We start from the raw sequence: 21276 nt of genomic DNA on the forward strand, positions 1-21276 counted from the left end.
CAGAAGCAAGATTTGGCCATGTTTTTGACTTTGGTATTTAGTGATAAATCGGCATCAATATACCTAACAAGGTTACAAACTGAATTCACTTGTAGTAGGCCACTGCCCATAATATCTGGCCAGAAATGTAATGGTGGACAGCTACTTTGACAAGACTTGAGCCACCTCTATTTTATAAAATTGGCCGACATCCTCCATTGAATAATGGACAGGGAATTACACCAGGCCCATTGGTCATCTTTACATGAGACATTTTTATCATTTGGAAAACCTGTTGTGTATGTGTGTGCGTCATCCGTTCACATGTAGAGCACAGTTCTTGACTCGTAATAGTTTGTCCAATGGCAATGTGTGAATATTGAATAGCAGACGAGACAAAATAGAGGCTTGGAAGTCCACAGCTGCACTTCCTGGCTTAATCACAAAAAGTGTAATAACCAGAGGTATAAAACCAAAATAGAGGCAATCATGTTCCGGCTGATAACTGAGATACCAATGTCAGCCTATAGAGTAAAATAGTGTGATTAGTGGTGCCAAAAGCTGCTAACAAATTCAGGTGGACCAAGGCAGCCACTCCTTTATTTTTTATTGCACATAGGCCATCCAAGACCAACTCTACTACCATTTCTGTGCTTCTGCCTATATGAAAGCCCAATTCATGATGGCTGAGAATGTCATTGGATTCAATAAAGCTTGTGAGTTGACCAAAGGACTTTACCTAAGAATAGGAGTAGTAAGATGGATCAATAATTGCCAACAACGTAAATATTTAAGGAAGGAGGTTGAATAGTTGTTTCACTACTGTAGACACATCCTGGATCCCTTTTTCACGAATCTTGCAGAGGCAAGGGTTTTAACCCCCACTCCTCTGGCCTGGACGGACCATTTCTTAGTGACGATCCAGTGCCCACTGCATGAGTGTTCTTTCAAACCCATGACCCGAGTTGTACCCAGACGACACTGGAATAAATTAAAACTTGAGGATTTTCATCGCCTTTTGTCTGAGGACCCGTTGGGCCCGCTAGACACTGTGGGAACGGGCTATGACCGTTTCTGTGAATGGGTCACCCGGGCCCTTGACTCCCTCATTCCGGTAACTCTGAGCAAATGCGGATCAAGTGACCCCAGTCCTTGGTATGATGGATCTCTGCGCGCGCTGAAAAGCACGTGTAGACGTGCTGAGAGAGAATGGCGCAAAACTTATGACACCAGCAAAAAAGCCCTGTATCTGGCCACCATTAAAACCTACCATCGCGCAGTTTGTAGAGCTCGCGCAGCATTTTACGCTCTTGAATTCCGCAACAGCATCAATCCATCTAAAACTATTTTTAAGGCTCTTAAAGAGCTGGTGGCAAAAAAGCCCTCTGTGAATGCAATGTGCTCTACTTCACATTGCGAAACCTTGGCGGCCTTTTTTCTTTGGAAAGTCCAAGCTATCCACCGAGCCTTTCCCACTGCTATGCCCCTTGGCGGAGGGCTTTGTAGCCCCCCAGTGCAGGATGTTTTATACTCTCTTCCCTGCCTTCCATCTGAAAGCTTGAAGAAACTGGCTCAGCAAATTAAGTCTGGGTCCCCGGCAGACCCTTTAAGACCGACTTTGTTTAGAGATCCGGCATATTTCGATCTTTTGCCAGTCTGTTCCTTGATTAATATCTCACTTGCATCAGGGGTGGTCCCTGCCAAGTGGAAACAGGCAGTGGTTATGCCCATCCTGAAGAAGCCATCTCTGGACCCGGGAAAACCTGAGAACTATCGTCCAATATCGCTTCTTCCGTGGCCGGCAAAAGTAGTGGAGGCTCATGTGAACACCGTTCTCTCTGACCATCTCTCGCGGGCCAATATCTTGGACGCCACGCAGAACGGCTTCCGTGCTGGGCACAGCACGGAAACGGCCCTCCTCTTCATGGTAGAACACCTACGCACTGTGCTAGATTCGGGTCAAACGGCGGCGCTTGTTTTGTTAGATCTTAGCGCCGCCTTTGACACCGTTTCGCACAAGATTCTTGTGCAGCGCCTGGAGGAAGCTGGCGTCGTTGGCCCTGCGCTTCAGTGGTTCCGCTCCTTTCTTGCTGATCGATCTTTTCGCGTGGCCGTTCCGCCCCACCAGTCAAAATCTTATCCTCTGGATCTTGGGGTCCCTCAGGGATCTTCGCTGAGTCCCACGTTATTCAATCTTTACGTGAGGCCGCTGGCTGAGGTCGTCAAGCAGTGGGGTATGACCATGGTGTCATACGCTGACGACACTCAGCTGGCGGTCACTCTCAGCGGGGATTCTTATTTGGATGCCCCAAGATTCCAGAATGGACTTCGGGCGGTTGCCAGCTGGATGAATTCCAACTGTCTCCAGCTGAACGCAAAAAAAACGGAAATCATGATCATCTGCAAGCAAGCGGAACTCTGGGGTGATAGGTGGTGGCCCTCAGAGCTTGGTCCCACCCCGATCCCGGTTTCGGAGATAAAAAATCTCGGTGTGGTTAGATCCGGCCCTTAGCTTTGTCTGCCACACAAAGAGAACTGCCGCTTGCTGTTTCGGCATCCTGCGAGGCCTAAGACCTGTGCTAAAATTCTTTGATGCCTCGACTAGGCAACTGGTGGTACAGGCGACGGTGATTTCTCGGCTCGACTATGCCAGCTCCCTCCTGGTAGGGATAAATCAGGCCGAAATCACCCGTCTACAACGTGTGCAGAACGCGGCCGCTCGGGCAGTGGTGGGCCTTCCCAGGTTCTGTTCCGCTGCCAACACTTTGCGCTCTCTCCATTGGTTGCCGATTAAACAGAGGATCCAATTCAAAGTACTCTGTTTGTCATACAAGATCCTCAAGGGCTCCCCTGCCCAGATTCTTTTGAATCTCCTGTCTCCCTATGTCCCGGCCCGCTCTCTATGTTCGTCGGACCTTGAACTTGCAGTAGTTCCCAGGTTTAAGCTCAGCCGTGCTGGCGGCCGCTCATTTCGAATACGTGCTGCGGCTCTGTGGAATTCCCTTCCTTCAAAGATTCGTGCCCATGATGATCTTTTATCGTTCCGTAGGGCCGTCAAGACCTTTTTATTTCTTTAACTTGCTGTATTTTTAGTTTTCCATCCTTTAGCTGTGTTATGTTGTTACCTTGTTTGCGCCAGGACGCTCCTTTGCTGGAGCAGCTGTGCGCGTAATAAATGCACTTAACATAACATAACGTGAAGTCAGCACATCTCTGGAGTCTAAAGATTTATTAAAAATCTGGATCAAGAAACCCAGCATCTAGGTAATCTGTCTCTACAACCACCATGCAAGATAAACATCAATGAGGGAACTTGGTGCTTGCCTTAATGTCTAGTTATTAAAAGTTTCGCTATGGTAACCGCTTTACCTTGTTTGAGTCGCTTACCCAGATTACATTTTTTGGCTTTAAGTGTCCCAAACAATAGCTACATTTTTGCAAAGATTTTGAGAGCACAACTACATCCGGACTATGGAGCACCTTTGAAATATTAGAGCTCCTTTGAGACACTTGAATAGTTCATAATTGGCTTGATATAAAATTCTATTTTTGCTTTCTTCATTGGTGACTGGTGCTGCTTATTAATGCAATATTTATAATATTCCTTACGGGAGTGTTCTTATATTTTGTCCCATTTATTTAAAAAAAAAATTATTTATAGCTTTTTTTTACCAGAATAAGCAACACAGTATAATCCGGTATCATGAACAGGGCTTCAGCATCTCCCCATACGGTCAGTTTACATTCTTATATAAATCCCCTCCTTCCCTTCCCTCCCCAACATTCCCTCCTCAACTCCCCTTATTCGACTTAAAAAGAGAGTTCAGCAATCAGAGATACGAAAGTTCTTGGTTGCGATCCTACATGAGTCCATAGTTCAGTGGATCGGTGCATGTCCTTGATTGGTAAACGGCCTACCCCCAATATGCAGAATCACCATGCCAACCCATACCCCCTCCCCCTCGCACCCCCCATCCAGTCCCACCAACCAGCCCCCCATCACTACAGTCCCATATCCTCCGGCACGCGCACACATCAGTCATCTCGTGCATTCTCATCCCGCTCCTCATCATTCGCTTCCTCCCTCCCTTGCCTCCCTGCTAGATAAGCAATCAAGGGTCCCCAAATATCTTTCGGTTGTGACTTCCTCTGTAGTTCCGCATAAATGTGCAAGTACTCCTGCCAAGTGGACATGTCATGTATCCAGCTCTTAAATTTGGGCGCTCGACCCCTACCCCACCTGCACGCCACCTGACGTCGGACAAAAGGAGCCCCAAAAGCAGAAGTTTACAATGTGGTGTTTCAACATCCCCCACTAATCCTAGCAGGGCAGTGACCGGGTGTAGAGGCACAGGGGTACCCAGGATTATTTATTTTATTTATTTTGAAAGTTTTATATAGCGCGAACAAGATCTTTGCAGATATCAGAGCGCTTTACAAAGCCGGTAATACCAACAAGAGAGTGAAATTAAACATAATAAGTGGGAAGGGTAGGTACGTGAGGGAGCAAAGTAGTACATCGCATCAATAATATATAATATAAATATTACAGTTAAATGTGTGCATAGATAGTCAGTAGCGTCGATAATACATGTGAAAGACATGGACATAGAGTTCGAACAGAATAATACAGATCGGTGTAGAGTCTTTCCAGTTCCAAGCTAATAGGTCGGGTGTATTTGGCCATAAAAATAGCTTTTACTTCTTTCTTAAAAAGTGTGATGGAGGAGATGAGCCTGATTTCAGGAGGGAGTGAGTTCCAGATCCTGGGTGCCATTCCTGAGAGAGAGCGTTTATACGTTTTTTTTCCTTCCGGAATCTTCGAGGTTTTAGCAGAAGATTGTTTGTTCCTCTAGTGTTTCTAGAGCCGCCAGAGATTGACAGCTTCTGAGTGAGGTATCCGGGAGAGCTCAGGTGTAGAGCCTTGTGTGTCATGCAGGCGATTTTCAAATGTATTCTGGCTTCAAAAGGCAGCCAGTCCAGTGATTTCAAGTCAGGGGAGATATGCGAGTTTTTTTGACCCAGTGATGAGTCTCGCTGCAGCGTTTAGAGAGGCTCTTAGGGGTGCAGTAGTGGTTAACTGGAGACCGCAGAGGGCGGTGCTGCCGTATTCAATTCGCGGGATAACTAGTGCTTGTACTGCAGTTTGGAAATCTTTGGCTGGTAGGAAGGGTTTAAGTTTCCTCAGGGTATTGATTTGGAAGTTCGCTCCCTTAGTAGCCTTGCTGATATGATGCTGCATGTTGAGATTGGAGTCGAGAGTTATGCCTAGGGATTTCGCTGAATCCACTATGGTGGGTTGGACATTGAGTGCAGTTAACTGTTTAAGCCAGGTTTGAGTGATAGAGATCTTCGCGGGAGGTGAGATCAGCAGGAATTCTGTTTTCAGAGCATTGAGTTTGAGATGATTATCAGCAAGCCAGGATTGGGTGCTTCTGATCGTTGAGTTCAGGAGTAAGATGTCATTGGGGGATTGTAATTTGAGATAAAGTTGGGTGTCATCTGCGTACATGTGAAAAAGTACATTGGATGCTTGTAGCAAGGTGGTGAGAGGTTCCATAACTAGGTTGAACAAAGTTGGTGATAGGGAGGATCCTTGGGGGACGCCTAACGAAACAGGTATTGGAGAGGACATCAGGTTGTTACTCTTGAATTTCTGCGACCTGTTGTGTAGAAAGGAGATGAACCACTTGAGAACAGTCCCAGAAAGACCCATTCTTGTGTTCAAAAGATCGAGTAACTTCTCATGTTTAACAGTGTCGAATGCTGAGGAGAGATCAAGAAGGATGAGGAGGCAGGTATCACCTTGATCTAGGATTTGAAGGGCGTCGTCAATTATGTGAATCATAGCAGTTTCAGTGCTGTGTCCTGCTCGGAAGCCTGATTGATGTGGGTTGAGGAGATCAAACAGATCAATGTGTTTAGTCAGTTGTAGTTGTGCGCATTTTTCCAATAATTTGGCGAGAGTGGGAATATTGGTAATGGGAAGGTAGTTGTTTAGGTCGGATGGGTCGGCAGTAGGTTTCTTTAGCAAGGGTGTGACTTTTCCAACTTTGAGGGAGTCAGGGATGGTTCCTTCTTGGAGCGAGCTGTTGATAATTTTAGTCCAGAGTGGAAGGAGCAGTGGGGTGAAATCTTTGACAGCGTTAGCAGGGAGGGGATCCGTGAGGTGATTGGAAGGTTTCAAGGTGCTGAGCAGTTTGCCTATTTCTTCTTCGGAGTAGGTTTCAAAGGTTGACCATGTTGCATTGTTTTTAGGTTCGGTGGGTGTTATGCAGTTGAGTGTGGTGTGGAGTCTTGCGTCAGTGCGGAGATCAGGATGTCAGTCAGGCCCCTAGTGACCTCCTCCCAAAACGCAGCAGCCTGGGGGCACGTCCACGCTAGGTGCATGAAATCAGCCGGACTCCATCCACATCTCGAGCAGTTATCGTTCTCGCGAAGTCAGAGCTTATGGAGGCGTGCTGGCGTGTGGTATATGCGGTAAAAAAATCTGTAATGTATTAACCTCAGCCTGCTACTCCCCGATACTACGTCAGTTTGTAAACAGGCCAGTTCCCACTGATGGTCTGTAAGCGGAACGTCCAGGTCTTTATCCCACTCAGTCCTAGCCCTGATAGTACGGTCCGGGGGGGCGAACGCACTCGGGAATATAGCAGTGAGGTAACGTGTGCAGGGGCCTCTGATTGAAGTAGGAGGTGCAGTGATGTGAAAATTGCCGGTTCCGTCGGGAACTCTGGCGTCTTGGCTCGCACGCTCTGCCGTAATCTGGTATAGAGAAAGAGATCCATAAAGGAGCACGCGGCCTCCCCAAAGAATTGGTCCTTGGTATGGAATTTGCCATCTAGGTAGAAGTCGCCCCAGGTCACGTAATGTAGTTTATCCAGTAAATTGAGGCAAATCTTTTCAATGGTGACTGGTAACATGGGGCAGTGTTTTAACGGAATTCTGGGGGAATATAATTGGGTCACTCCCTCTGCCCCTGCCTGCCAGCCAGTGCAGTGTTTTTACTGTGCAGTCAACTGTCGTGGCATCACTGTCCTTCTCCTTGTACGGTGCGAACAAGTAGCCGGTGTTGGGGACTGGAGCCATGAGGCCATCTTTAATGGCCAGGTGGGGCATATAAGGGGGGGGGGATGGAACCAGTAAACAGTGAAGTGTGCCTGGGCACTATAGTAGTACTGCTCGAAATCCGGTACATCAAAGCCCCCATATCGATATGGGAGAGTAAGGGTGGTAAGCTTCAGGCGAGCCTGTTTTCCACCCCAAATGAGACGTATCAGTTGCGTATGTAGAGTTTTAAAAAAGTGTGGCCCCGGATGGTAGGGTATATTAATGAACAAATATAGGAATTTTGGGACTATAACCATTTTAATCAGAGAGATTCTCCCAGCCATCGAGAGGGGTAGTTTGAGCCAGGCCGCAATGTTATCTGTCACCTTGGCTATAGCACGCCCGTAGTTCGTCCTCATCAAGGCTTCTTTATCCCTCGTGATGTGGATCCCGAGGTATTTAAAGTCATCCCCTTCCCAATCTAAGGGGAAGTCTAGGGGATGTGGGAGAGTGCTATCAGTAAGGGAAAAAAATCGTGGATTTACCCCAGTTGATCTGGACCGCCGCAATGGCACCAAACTTGGTAATTTCCCGCAAGACCGGTTTCAGATTGTCCCGTGGCTTATGAATGTAGAGTGTGATGTCGTCCGCGTAGAGCGACACCAGGACCTGCCTGGAGGGATATATAAGGCTCCTGTGGTTGTGATGTTGTCGCAGTTTAGCGGCTAGGGGTTCTACCGCTATGGCAAAAAGGAAGGGGGCAACCCTGCCTAGTCCCTCTAGTTATGGCAAAGGAGTCTGAGCGCGCTCCACTAAGGAGCACCCTGGCACATGCTGCCGTATAGAGTAGTCGTATCCAACATAGGAATGCTTCCGGCATCCCCATATGCGCCAGAGTGCCCAGCAAATAGTTCCATTCCACTTAATCAAATGCCATGGTGGCGTCTAAGAAGACAGCCACCGCGTCACTGTTCGGACCAATGTCCTGGATAATAGCCAGAAGTCATCAGATTATGAGTGGTGGCACGGTTGGGCTCAAAGCCCGATTGGTCCGGTAGCACTAATCGCTTTAATAGGAGGTTTAATCTAGTTGCGAGGACCTTGGCCAGTATTTTAGTGTCACTGTTGAGGAGTGACTAGGGCCCGTATGAGTCACACCTGTCTGGGGGTTTTCCGGGCTTTAGTGGGTAAAGGATTTGGGCTTCTCTCATCGTGGTGGGAAGCGTGCCTTCCTCTAATGCTTCATAAAACACGGTTTTGAGGATGGGTGCCAATATTGTAACGTATGTTTTATAAAAATCTATAGGGATGCCGTCCGATCCTGGAGCTTTTCCAGACTTCATACCCATTATTGCTTCAGTAATCTCGTCGACCTCAAGGTCATGCGATAAGAATTTACGTTGTACGTCGCCCAGCCAAGCCAGAGCAGTATCCTCAAAGTAGGGTCCCAGATTTAGCGTATGCTGTCTTTGGGATGTGTAAAGATTTTGATAGTATCCCGTCAGAGTGTCCATTTGGCCCTGCAGGGATCTGCAGGTAACATCCTGCTCGTCCCGGAGTTCGGTGACATAGTTCCTAAACCTAGGGGGCCGAATCGCCCCTGCAAGGAATTTCCCTGGCCTGTCTCCCTCTCCAAAAATTCTAGCCCTGCATTGCTTCCCTCGGAATTTGCATTCCCGTTCAGCAGTTTCCATGTACTCTGATATTTTCTCCCGTTGCCGGGTGGTGAGGCTAGTGACGGAGCTGGTGTTTCTGGGGAAAAAATCTATTATCTCCTGTTCCAACTCAGCCTTAAATACTGTATCCTGAGGGTGCAGGGGGTTGAGTCTCCAGCTAGCATAGGGGGTCAGGTCTACAGGAGGTGTCACCCTGATCACGACCGGGAAATGATCCGAGAAAGTTTTGGCTAGATGATTTGCCTTATTTACCCAGTGCGTCATACCCTTGGAGACAAGCTATTAGTCCAGTCTGGCCCAGGTGTTGTGAAAAGTAGAGTGATGGGTCCCTTCCCGCATGGTCTGGTGTAAATAGCGGCAAGTATCTATTAGATTATCTTGTAGGACAATGTCACGCATCGTGCGCTGGGATACTGTAAAGTGGGCAGCTGTGGCTGAGGACCTGTCCATGTTTGGGTCAATTACAGTGTTGAAATCCCATCACCAGTCCGCACCCCAGTGTGCCTAGTTTGCCGCGCAGTGTGAGTAGGGAGTGCGTGTCATCAACATTTGGGCCATAATAGTTCGCAATAGCGATGTCATGTGAATTGAGCCTGCCCCACAGTAGGCGGTACCGTCCCTTTGGGTCCACCCCCCCCTTCAATAAAATAGGTCCCCCCGCCTAACCAAAATAGCCACCCCTCTCGAATAATTAGAGTAAGTAGTGATGCTGCGATGTGATGCCCACCTGGAAGCGAACTTAGGAGTGGTACCCTGAGCCAGATGGGTCTCCTGGAGGAGAGCGATGTGGGCCTGGTGGCGATCTAAATAGCCCAATACTTGCCTACATTTCCTTGGGTCGTTAGGGCCTCTAACATTCCAGGAGATGATGTTTAGCGCTAGCCTATCCGTGCGGGCATCACCCGAACTGGTCACTCTGTACTATTTGCATGCATCTGTGATCCAACAACCTTCTGCAACTCTCATATCTCTCATTGATTCCGTCTGTCCTGTCCTGTCCCCCCCCCCACCCTCCAACACCCACTCCGGCTACCCCAACAAGCCAGAATAATACCCCCTCCCCCCCCCTTCCCATGCAACCCTGCCCAACTGGGGCCAATGCATCTCAACATTCCTCAACATAATCAAATACATCTACGGGAATGCCCTCAATTGGGGGCCACTAGGGGCTCTCGCCTTAACTACTCGACCTCACTTTCACACCCATCTGCGACCCCTCAATTACGAGGAACCTTTGTGACGGGACGGAGGCAAGCGGCCAGGCGACATAACTATGCCACCATAACCAGCCATAGCAAATCTACATCACCAATCTGCGTAGCGTCCATCAGCAGCCCCGAGGCAGCGCCTCCCAATAGTCAGTCCCTGGTGGTGAGTCGTCCTCAGCCTGGGTCAGAAAGTGGTGAGTGGGATCTCGAGTGTCTGCGCATGGCATCCTCCAGGGAGGCCAATCTTCTGTCATGTTTGAGGTACTCCTCCGCCTGCTGCGGCGTGGTAAAGATCTGAGGTGCCCCTCTATGATGGATCCGAAGTTTCGCGGGATATAGCATGGCATACTGTATGCCTTGAGTTTGTAGCCTTTTTCTAACTGCTGCGAATTTGCGGCGGGCATCCTGTACCTGCTGAGTGAAGTCAGGGTAAAATGACAGAGTGGTGTTTCAACGTTATAACAAACAGGGTTATACCCAATGCAGTCAATGGGGACCTGGGTAGCTAATGGAAAGAAGGGAAGGGGTCCCGAGACCAGAAAGAAATTACAAATTTAAGGCATCTGTATTCATAAATTCCAAAACAACGTTTTTTGATGCAAAAAAGATTTTACTTCAAGTACCACCACCATCCTATGAATTTTAATACAGGAATGGTGTGTCCCTAATTCGGTGTTTTTAATTGTTCCCCAGGATATTGCCCACCCACAACAATGCTTGTCCTGATGAAGACCCTTCCGTAAGGAAAAGACTCCTACAGATTTTTTGGGTCGAAACGTAGACCACTACGTAACCAAAGACCAGCTCCGGTCCCCATTCAGACACTCACGGCTATAACGGAGTTAGGCCTTTTTTGACATTTATAATTCTGGACTCTTGTGGAGCCTACAAGTGTGGCCCTGATGCCAAGGGACCACATGTATACTGTCTTAGTGGATTGAATAAGACTTGTCACTGAATGAATCAGTTCACACATATCCTACCCCCTACACTTTCCCTCACGTCACCCCCTCCACGTTGTGAATGTGGGCGCGTACACTGTAACATAGAGTAAATGTATAATGAACACTGTACCTATTGATTAGGATGTATGCAATCTTGAAGTAAAATCTTTTTTGCATCAAAAAACGTTGTTTTGGAATTTATGAATACAGATGCCTTAAATTTGTAATTTCTTTCTGGTCTCGGGACCCCTTCCCTTCTTTCCAGAGTGGTGTTTCAAAGCGCACTTCCCCTAATCGTAATACCGTGTCTCTGTCCCTGTAATTCAAGAACCTCATTATCACCGGGCGAGGGGGCAGGACGTTTCACAAGGGATCGGTGCGCCCGTTCTATGACCATGTGGGCAGAGAAGGATTCTGATCCGAACAGCTCCACCAGCAACTTTTCCATAAATATTTCAAGTTTCCCTGTGTTGGTCGTTTCTGCCAGGCCCAGCACGCGGACATTGTTCCTCCTAGAGCGTGCCTCCAACTCCTCGTTCTTTTCCGCAATAACTTTGAGGAGTTTATCCATTTGCAGCGCGTGTTGCCTGGATGTTCCTGCCCCGTCTTCCAGGTCTGACACCCTCTGTTCTGCCTCCTTCTACCTTTCCTCGTGGTTGTCCAGTTTCGCCACCACTCCGTCCATTCTTGTGTTCATGGAGTCTATTTTAGCGCCAATGGATGTAAGGCTGCGTTGCACCCCTGCCAATATAGCCTTCCACTCCTCATCTCTAGTGTCCGGGGGGGCCTCTGCGCGTGGTGGCGTTGCTGGGCGTTTTTTGGGTGTCAAATGGCAATTTAGATTGTCGAGGTTCAGTTTTCCCCATGTTGCGCTTGAGTTTGTAGCATGTAGGGGACTGGACAGCTGGGCGTCTCTTGCCCTCGACTCTAGAGCAGTCCTCTCACTCTGTGCCAGTCGCTCTCAAAATGGCGGCGCTGTGCCACTGAAGTGCCGAGAAGTCGCCCCCCGCTCTGTATGCGGCAGTCTCAAGCGGTGCGGGGGCTTCCACTATAGAGTATATTGTGTAGAGGGGCGAGGCTGATGTGCCTGAGGCAGCCGCTACCCCTTGGTGTACAATGCGGAGAGCGCCTGCTGTGTCATCAATGTGTCCGGGGCATGGGCGTCCTACAATGGCGGATACTACCCCGTTCGCGCCCCATCTGACACCCCATGGGTCTGCCTTGTCTTCCTTGCCCGTTCGCAGTCACCAGCACCCCCTCTCACCGTGTTATATGCCGTGGGGAAGTTGCTGCAGCCAGCTCGGTCCTCAGGGTCAGCACAGTGGGGCTTGTGCACTCTCCTCTCGGCGTCTTCCTTCTTCGTGGGCCGGGAGTCTTATCACTGTGGGGGCAACAGGTGCGATTGCCATGGGCTCATGAGCTCATCCCAGTGTTCCTCGTTATTTAGCGCCGGGCCCCCGGTGGTCAATCAAGCAGCTGTCCTCTGCCCCGGCTCGTGGGCTGCAGTGAGGTCTCTGGAGACTCGGCTTTTCCTAGTGTGTGCTCCCCAGGTCGGCTTCCAGGACATGTCCGCCGCGACCCGCCTCCACAGCAGTCAGCGCGCAGACGGCGAAATCGTCCGTGGATCGGCTTACAACTTCACCGGTGCCACTAGTGGACCCTCCGCTCTCGATCGGTCAGCTCTATAGGCCCTTAGAGGGTGGCAGGATAGGTTTGATGTTTAAAAGTTCGCCCGGCTCGGCGGGAGCTTCACACCAAGGCGGCCATTACGGTCCGGCGCCACCTAGCGCCCGTCATATTTTGTCCCATTTATGCTCCAATTGTTGTGTAGTCCACTTTAGCCGGCTAAATTCAATGGTTACCATGAGTTGGATTGTCTATGTTGTCCCTTCCACCTGGTAAGGCGGATTAAGGGATTGAGCACCTTGTTTAAAAGTCTTGTGAAATCTGTTTACTAGTTTGACAGGGAAAAGGATAAAAAACGGTTTGCGCTCGAGCTTACAAAATTGTTTCCCTTTGGGACGCAATCAGTTCTGGAGGACAATGTTTCCAGTTCAGTTGAGCGGGTATATCTCGGGTGAGTTTAAGTTCTGCTGATAAAATGAAAATCACAAAGGATGATGTAATGGTCACTCCACTAGAGAGGAACAGTTTCTCTTATTCTATTACAGCTGTGGTTGAAAAGATTGGGGTCTGATAGTTAACCTGCTAGGAGAATATGCTGTTGATGAATTACATTGAACTATATACATTTTCATTGCTTGCTTGAATTGAATTGGCCAGTACCTCCCGTCAACAAATTTAAAGCTGAAGAGGCAAGATTTAGTAGGCCATATATTAAAATAAAGTAAATATTTATTTTGCATGACCCGTCCAATGGGTCTATGCTGGCATCAGTGCTAAATGATTCAATTTGAATTGCAAGATTAGGGAGCCCCATAACTGCTATTCCCCTCACCCCGTTTGTTACTGTGGTTAACCCAATACTACAATGCTGGGGTACGAGCTCATCTGAGAGTATTGTGTTATTGTTTGAAGTAGGTTTCAGTTAGGAAAAATAAGTTGGCTTGATGTTCAGCCGAATCTTGAATTTGGTGGTGATGTGCAACCGCAGATGTCGTGTTTCAAAGAAGGGCAAGTATATATGACTTCAGTCACTAGCACAACCCCAGAGGTGGAGAACCACTAATTTTTATTAAAATATATATTTCTCTTCAATCAAATTCTTACCCTTCAGGCGGTTTGGGCTTCTGTTCTGGATTTAGGGACAAATGCTGGAAAAAAAATAGAATGTCCAGTACCATTTTCGGGACAAAAAAAGAACCAGAAAAGCTACTGTCCGTGATGTGTTGCAGAGTGGACATATGCTTGGGTTGAAACAAGTCCCATTTGTTTAACTCGCAAGGAGGGGATCAGCGCCTCACAGGGCGATAAAACTTTATGGCCTACTAAGAAATCATTGATTACATCATTTCAGAATTACATTTGTGATGGAGTCTTTCTGCTGAGTGTGGCACTGCTAAAGGGGCACTAATGAAATACACATTTAGGTCAGCCTTTGCTAACTCTAGGAAGTGAGGGTTTTACCTTATCTTCTTGATATAAAATAGGACCCACAGACCACTTGATAAACCACAAGTAAACCCTCTTTAATAAAACACTGCACTGATATTGTAAAGGGCCTTCTTTCCTCATGAAGGCTGTTCATACATTCAGATGGGAAGTTCAAATGACCATACAAGGTGAATTCTGGACCTGTGCGGTTACCTACCTGTTAACATGGCACTTGCTCTGGATAGTAAATCCAGTCTGTATTGCAGTGTCACGTGTGATTCTTCCAGATGAATAGATATTTGAGTTACCATTGTTTTGGCTATTGCAGAGCTGTGAGAATCATTCTGGTTGTGGATTGTTTTAGCTTACTGATCAATCACGTTTGTAGGGAGTGGGCTTTGAGGAAAAAGGCATAGACCTGTTTTTAACGAGTTGATAAAAATACATCCCCCAGTACCACTGATACTTGGGACCTAGATGTGAAATTTCAACATATTGCCATGAGGGCAACCCCTTAGCCAAAAATATGGTTCATGACATTGTCGTCAGTGACCATTCATTATTTTTTTTAATTAATCTGCTTTAAGCATTTGCTTGTTGATTTTTAAATGCTTGGACAACGCATGACATTGAAATTGATGTTTCTGTTGATAAGCCAATGTCATATTTTTTTGCATTTCCCTGGAGTGACCATGATCTGTTTCCTTCCAGTTTGTTGCGTTAACACGTTGTTGTGTTAGTCATTTGAATAGTGGCCCAATTGTTGTTGTAAGTGACTTGTGAAACAAGGCCAAAGCGCGATAGACTGCTCCATTTTCAGCTTGTTTGTGATGTAAAATAATCTCCACATATTCTTTGAAACTGAAAGTCTCCGAAGTGTGCTCTCTATCCTAGGAGGTAGGTATCTGTGACAAGTGTCGGTTTTGCTCCAGAGTGTTGGAATGGAAGTCCTTTCATGTTAATTTTGTGTCTTGTCCACCCAGGGAAGGATGGCAGTGCTACACCAAGGGAGCCTTACCAATTCCCAATCCCCACTCATTCTTTTGGCACTCCTGACATTCTCAGAGAAGCCCGAGGTGTAGTCTTGCACAACTCAATGAAACGCAGCTGTGATAATCCCTGTCTCACGTGGAGTGCTTGTTGCAGGTCACTATTCACTTGGATGGATTTTAACTTCCTTTTTGTAAAAAATATACTTTTTCTAGGTTGGAATCTAAGGTGCTATTTCTTAAACGGATTTTATTGATAGATCGCACATTTAAAGCAGCACCTCGCACACCGAAGTTATCTGCACATGAAATATGAAGCATCACGAAATTGGCAATCTATACAGCATTTTAAAATCAAATGTTTCATCAAACTTGCCAACCATCCAACTCCCCCCCCACCCGGATCCCACCCATCCCGATCGTACGACAGCACTTCCCAGTTTCTCCAATATAAACCACAGTCCAATAGCATGTGTACTTCTTCCTCATGACTCTTCTATCCTATCTCCTGATCCATCTCCCGGTCTATTGGGGGCTCCAGCCAAAGGCCCCGATACTCTGCCCACCTCTTCCATATCTATTAGTGCCTTCGCGGGCACCCACGGGCCACAAAGATTGGCTGTTCCAGCCCCATACAGAAATCAAGGCCCTTGTTCCACACCAAAACTGAGGGAGGGCAGGGGTCCTTCCACGCCTTGGCTATATCCCTTTTGGGGAGGGTGAGACCCAGCAGCAGTAGGTGCCTCTTATATATGTTACCCCCCACCCAAGACGTGTAGCAATCCTAAATGTGGTGTACGAGGAAGTTCCCACCCCAATACCTCTGCCAAACACTTCCACACCCCAGTCCAGAATCTAACCAGTGCACTACAGCTCCAAACCGTATGGATCGGTGTTCCCATCTCCTAAGGGTGCTATTTTAATGTTTTATCTTCTATTTTGGTTGCCATTTTGACTTCCTGTAGTTTTCATGGAGCTCCATTCGGTTCATTATAGACTGACTTGTTCATAAGTCTTTTAGTCAAATCTGATAAGGCTTACAGGAGCCACATTTCCAAGTTTGGAGACAAGGAATTTCCTTTCCCTGAGATAAGTGGCTACAATCGTCATTTATTTATTTATTTTGGAATTTTATAAAGCGCTAGTTACGCTCACCGGCGTGTCCCTGCGCTGAGTTGCTAAAAATGAGAAGAGTGAGGGGGTGGAACTAGGGTAGTGCTAGGCGGAACAGGTATGTTTTGAGGGCTCTGCGGAACATGGTCTCGGAGGGTTCGAGACGAAGTTCAATCGGTAGTGAGTTCCAGTGCTTGGCTGCAAGAAAACGGAACGATCTTCCACCCATCCGGGCTCTGCGTATTTTAGGAACCTTGACAAGGCCAGTATCCGAAGATCTAAGCGTTCGTTCAGGTCTATAGGGGGTAATAAGACCGTTAAGAGGGATAGGTGCCCTGCCTCCTAAAATCCGGTGGCACACACATAGGGCTTTAAATTTGATCCTTTGAGAGATTGGTAGCCAGTGGAGAGATTTTAAGGCTGCTTTGGAGGAAGTGCGTCTCGGAAGCCTTAACACCAGCCTGGCCGCTGCATTCTGCAGCACCTGGAGACGATTGATGTTGCTAACTGTACTTCCCAGATACAGCAGATTTGCATAATCTAGTCTCGAGGTGACCAAGGCGTGTACGAGGGTCTGTCTGTCTCCAACAGGGAGCATATCAAGGACCTTACGTAGGGTTTTAAGTACTCCAAAACACATACCCACAACCCGGTTAATTTGGGGCGTGAATGATAGCTCAGAGTCAAATACAACCCCTAGATTTTTGGCCTGTTGTGCAGGCCTAGGTGTAGGGCCCAAGCAGTTAGGCCACCATGCTGAAGACCACACAGACGGGCCACTCCCTACCACAAGCACCTCAGTCTTGGAGCCGTTCAACTTCAGGCAGTTGTTAGACATCCAGGATGCAAGCTCCTGCATGCAGGCACTGAAGTTGGCGGCTGCGGTGTCGGGCGCCCGTGATAGGGAGATAGCCAGCTGTGTGTCGTCAGCATAGGATACGAGTTGGATATCGTATTTCTCTACAATCGCTGCTATAGGAGAGGCATACAGGTTAAACAAGGTGGGGCTAAGAGCAGAGCCCTGGGGAACTCCTTGATCGAGATGGAATTGTTTGGAGTAACATTCACCCTGTCTAACCTGGAAGCCTCTTTCCAGCATAAAAGATTGTAGCCATCTAAGTGCCTTCCCTTTGATTCCTCCCTTATTGAGACACTGTAGCAAGATGGAATGTGCTACAGTGTCAAAGGCGGCACTTAGGTCAAGCAGGATGAGTGCCATGGTTTGACCCTCATCAACTCCTTGCCTAACCATCTCGGTGGCCAAGAGCAGTGCAGACTCTGTAGAGTGGCGGGGTCGAAATCCGAACTGCGAGGGGTGGAGAAGATTAGCTTCATCTACAAAGGTCATGATTTGAGAATTGACCACCTTTTCCGCCACCTTTGCCATGTAGGGAAGAAGGGATATGGGTCTTAGGTTGTCCAGCTTGTCCCAACTGAGGTTAGGTTTTTTCTGAAGCGGAAGTACTATAGCTAGCTTCCATTTTTTTGGAACAGTGCAAGTTTTAAACGAGATGTCAAGGACATCTCTGATAAAAGGTTCAAGAATACCAATGCTTTGGCCGAGAAGTTTCGGTGATGCCGGGTCAAAGGGGGACCCGGATTTAACCGAATGACAAATTCGTTGCAGCTCGTTAGATGGGGGAATCATAAACTCACACAAACTGTTTGTGCCTGCCTCCGAGAGAGGAGATTCCTTAAACTCAGTTGCATTGCCCTTTCCTCCTGCAAAGCCAGAATAGATATTAGCCACTTTGTCGGAGAAGTAGGTAGCAATACGGTTGCAAGATTCAACTGAGCTAAATGAGGGGTCAACAGAGGCAGTATGCATGGACATTTCTTTGTAAATTTTGAATAGTTCCTTGGTGGAGTTTTGGGCTTCTCCAATCCTATCTGAGAAGTGCTTAGTTTTGGCACATCTAATGAGATTATGATATTCCCTTCTTCTGGTTTTGTAATTCAGTTTTGCTTGCTCAGAGTAGGTGACCCTCCATAGCCGTTCCAATTTCTTACATTCGGCTTTAACTGAGCGGAGTTGATCATTATACCAGGGGGCGGATTTGTGCAATCTACTATGGGGTGACTTATGACAGAGTGGGGCGGTGTTATTCAAGGCCGTAGTTATACGCTCATTCAGTCTGTCTGATGCCGTGTCCGCATCTTCCCCCCCCCGGTCTTCCACCGCTCATCAGAGCCGTCTCAAATTTCGCTTGAGAAAATGTAGTCCATTTCCTACTGGAATATTTAGTGCTTTGGGGTTTCGGTATATTGGTGGCCGGTATAGATAGTGTGAATGGAACAACAAAATGGTCGGACCAAGTCACCGGAATGGGAGAGTGCGTAATTATACCATCCCAATTGGCAAATATTGGGTCCAATAAGTGGCCTTTTGAGTGAGTCAGGGCTTTGGATTCAGTGGAAAGTTGGAGAGAAGAAAGCTGCTGAACAAAATCAGTAACTGCCTTATCAGCTAGATTATCAAGGTGTATATTGATCACCTAGGAGCAGAAATTTTTCTCTGCGTAAAGCAGTTTCTGTGATACCATCGATGAGACGGTTGGTGAATTGGGTCGAGGGACCCGGGGGACGGTATATTAATAGGCCCTTCAGCGTGTTCCCCTTGTTGATTTTGATTGTGAAGGCTCCTATCTCGCCTTCAGCTATGGGGAAGGGTTCAAGTTGGCATGTCAATGGTTGTTTAAAGATGACAGCGATCCCTCCTCCCCTTCCTTCAGTCCTATCCAGATGAACAATGCCATATTCCGTAGGGAGAGAGGCTACTATATCAGGGCCAGAGCTGGAATCCAACCAGGTTTCTGTAAGGAACAGTAAGTCGAGCTTCATATCTAATAGTAAATCATGTATATCCATACAGTGCTTCCTCATAGATCTGGTATTAAGTAGGCCACATATGAGGTTAGTATGCTGTTCCCTAGGCGGGGGTGTAGCCTGCCACGAATAGTGGCAGATTTTGCAACTATTGGATTCCTCAACATTAAGACTGTGAGCACAGCCTTGAGCCAAATTGGGGCGTAGGTTACGTAATTGTTGGGATGTCCAGCATAGTCTAAATTGACCAGGGGGACTGGCCCCTGTCCCCGGCCGTTCGCAGACGGGCTTGCCTTTGGCGCGCCTTTGGCGCGCCCGCTGCGCCCGCCCGTTGCGCGGACGGGAAGATGTCGCCATTTTATACAGTGTGAGGCGGGTGGGAAGCGTCCAACGACTGGACCGCAGCCCTCCTCCTTCCCCCAATATGGCGCCTCGAAGCCTGCCGGCGTCAGCCTCAACCTCGGCTGCACCGGTCTAAACTAAAGCCAAGGAGCCTCGGAGCAACATCAATCTTGCCCCGTGGGGACCGAAATGCAGTAATAAAAAAGCACTATTTAAAATATTTTACACGTTCTTAAAAAATATTTACTGCCTTTGGAAAATAAGCACACCACAATTATCGTGCTATCTGTCTGTAGGGCAAAGGAAAGTAAGAGACCCCCGGCTTTCCGCCTCAGGGGTGAAATGAGCAAATCTGCAGCCTGCCTTGATTTCCGGGTTTAAGTACCTGGTCTGGGCGGGCGGGCGGGAAGCGTCCAACGACTGGACCGCAGCCCTCCTCCTTCCCCCAATATGGCACCTCGAAGCCTGCCGGCGTCAGCCTCAACCTCGGCTGCACCGGTCTAAACTAAAGCCAAGGAGCCTCGGAGCAACGTCAATCTTGCCCCGTGGGGACCGAAATGCAATAATAAAAATGCACTATTTAAAATATTTTACACGTTCTTAAAAAATATTTACTGCCTTTGGAAAATAAGCACACCACAATTATCGTGCTATCTGTCTGTAGGGCAAAGGAAAGTAAGAGACCCCCGGCTTTCCGCCTCAAGGGTGAAATTAGCAAATCTCATGACAATTGACAGTACTCCTGTGATCAATTCCATGCAGAATTGGAAAGAGCTTGAAGTTGTGTTTTTTTGCACCACAAATATTATTAATGTTGCATGGCTCTGGGTGACTTCTAGATGAATATACTCAAGCTAGAGGTCGTTGGTCATATCAGTACCTATAATGGATTTGGAACCACACCTGGTTTAATTCCAGCATTCTGAATTGTGCATTTTCTCACATTTTTTTGCTTTGAGATCCAAAGTGGGTCTGAATCATTTCTTTGCTCTTATTTTCCCAATTAGAAAGTATCTTGAGTGCCCTTTTCTTGTGAATGTAACTGACACACTCCATAGAGCCTTTTCTTCCAAAGGTTCCTAAATCGTTAATGAGTTCTTCTATGTGTGGATGGCTGATTTTTCTCTAGCTTTCCTGATGGAGAAAAAGACTTGAGCTTCAGTTTGTAGTCATTCTTTGCAGTAGATGTGTTCCGATATGCTGCCCTAACAGAGCAGATAACAGTGGGGATAGAAAGTGGAAGTCCTTGTCTGGAAGATTATTTGACTTTTCCAGCTTCAGCTGAGGGTTGTTATCCTCTTTGCTTAGAACGCCTCTTGCATTCGGAGATCTTTCTCTCTACAAATGTCCTAGGTGTTGCTATCTGTGGTTGGGCTCACTGTAAGACTAATGAACACGCGGATGGTGTTCCATGTCTGGGTACCTGTAGCTAGGCAGGGAAAACACCCTGCATTTTTCCACTCTGCTGTTTTTAGGGTGTCCTCTTTAGCCTTGATCTTTGCATTTTGTCTGCCTGGGAACCAAATATAGAGGTCTGACAATAGAAGTCGGATTATCTTATGGTGGAACTCCTGGCTTCAAAGCAGTGAGGATTAACTATGATGAGTATCTTAAGCAGTCTTTGACCATAGCCAGCAAGATCAGTAACCTCAACAGCGGCACATCTAAGCCAGCTTGATTCAGCAGTCTCTTCATTAATTATGTCTGAAAAATCAAGTCTGTCCACAGGCAGGCAGACTTCAAACCTATCCAGTGTACCTCAAAGGGAGCGGTTGGGTATACGCGAAGTAGAGTAGTCCAGCTTGCTCATTCCCGAGTCGCAACCTATGTATCCCAAAATTTGTGGCCTCCTTCCTCCAATCTGCGACTCTTTGTTTGGAGGTGCTGAGGCAGATTTCATGTTTGGAAATCTTTTTCAGCTCATGACACAATGACTGATTTCAGGGCTGAAACGCTCCACACAGAGATTGAGCTGGTTCTGGTTGGTGATATTTCTTCATAAATCTTTGTATTGTTGTCTTAATGTTTATTTCCATGGAACGAGTGGTCTTTACAACGGAATTCTGTCTCATTGTTCGCAGATTACTTCAGAGCT

The 21276-nt window shown here is 47.4% G+C and overlaps 1 protein-coding gene across 1 annotated transcript in view; it reads left to right on the top strand.

Annotated features, from left to right (window-relative positions):
- The window catches only part of LOC144756251 (kelch-like protein 24), a 79312-nt gene that overhangs the window by 11939 nt on the left and 46097 nt on the right, over positions 1–21276 (top strand). The window lies entirely within an intron of this gene.

This window comes from Lissotriton helveticus, chromosome 5_1, assembly GCF_964261635.1.
Source record: "Lissotriton helveticus chromosome 5_1, aLisHel1.1, whole genome shotgun sequence".
Classification (NCBI taxonomy): Eukaryota; Metazoa; Chordata; class Amphibia; order Caudata; family Salamandridae; genus Lissotriton; species Lissotriton helveticus.